Source organism: Oratosquilla oratoria, chromosome 35, assembly GCF_046742065.1.
Source record: "Oratosquilla oratoria isolate Oo_2021 chromosome 35, ASM4674206v1, whole genome shotgun sequence".
In the NCBI taxonomy this organism is placed as follows: domain Eukaryota; kingdom Metazoa; phylum Arthropoda; class Malacostraca; order Stomatopoda; family Squillidae; genus Oratosquilla; species Oratosquilla oratoria.
Genome location: NC_134811.1, coordinates 1628035 through 1629466, shown reverse-complemented (window position 1 = coordinate 1629466; position 1432 = coordinate 1628035).

Here is a 1432-nt window from a genome sequence, read left to right as displayed (position 1 = left end):
GTGTCTGTATGTGTCTATGTGTGTCTGTATGTGTCTATGTGTGTCTGTATGTGTCTATGTGTGCCTGTATGTGTCTGTGTGAGTCTGTGTGTGCGTGCGTATGTGCGTGTGTCCGTGCGCGCCCCCTCTTCAACGTAAAAACAAATACAATATTTCGCTTCGTAACGATAGTAACTGCATCAGATATTCGGTAACAAGACAACCGAAAACTTGTGACAACAAATGAAGTTGTTGAAGCATTGGTAACACGTAGACGTGTGACAACGAATACACAATGATGACAAAACACTTGAAAAAACACAAATATAAAATATAAAAGATATACTTAACGTCTAGTTAGGCCATATGCGTTCAAGTGTCATTATGAAGTGGACAAGATTCCTAGACAATTGCTCTACAACGTTGCCAAATCTAAACATTCAAATACCATTCCCAAACACTAAAACAGCATTTCCTTGTATAGTCTTATTCTTGAACGACCATTCTTAGCCTGAAGAAGGACACAATACGAAATATAACCCTTATGAAAAGGAGAAATAGGGATTATAATGGTTTGCTTTCGGGGACTAGATATTTCGTTTTAGAATGTAATCTTCACCCGCCTCGTTATCCTTACGATTTGTGGTGAACTATTTTCATTCAATATTTGTCCTGCTTATAAACTATCATTGCACTATCATATTTGACATTGATTAAATTGTTAATATTGAAATACATACATGAATGTAATGGTAAATTATTATTTTTTCTTTATTTTTCCTGTGATTTTCTTTCTACAGTTTTGTTCTGTTTTTGGAGATTATCTCCTCTGTCCACAACATAATATTCAGGGACAGAGTAAACGCAATAAGAAACAAAATTATTTAAAATGACAATTTTCGACAAAATGGTCATTGTTGATATATGAGGATGAAATTTTTATTGTACGTGAAAAAATCTTCTTATGATGTGTACTCTGATCTTGACAAAACAATAACGATGATCCACATTTACTGTAAAATCAGAAGAAAAAAAAATAATAGCAATTACCCCCCAAAAAATAAGAAAAGAGAAAAAATTAATATTTTTATTCAGTTAAAAAAGAACAAAAAACAATAATGCATGAAAAGAAAAGAAAAATTAATTAGAATTATCTCATCAATAATGAGTCGACAAAGTTAAAATAGTACTAAAAGAAAAAGAAATAAAGACAAATATTGTTCATTGGGGAAAAAAAACACGAAAAGCAAAGAAAAAATGCACAAAGAAAATATAATAACACTGAAATAATATAAAAGAAAAGAAAAGAGAAAATAATCAAAAATATTGACCAGTAAAAATAAATACACAAAATAAAGTAAAATAAGATAAAGAATAAACAAGTAAAAATAGTTAGATAAAGAAATAATGAACAAACACATAGATAAATAAATCGGTGAATAAACAAATAGAT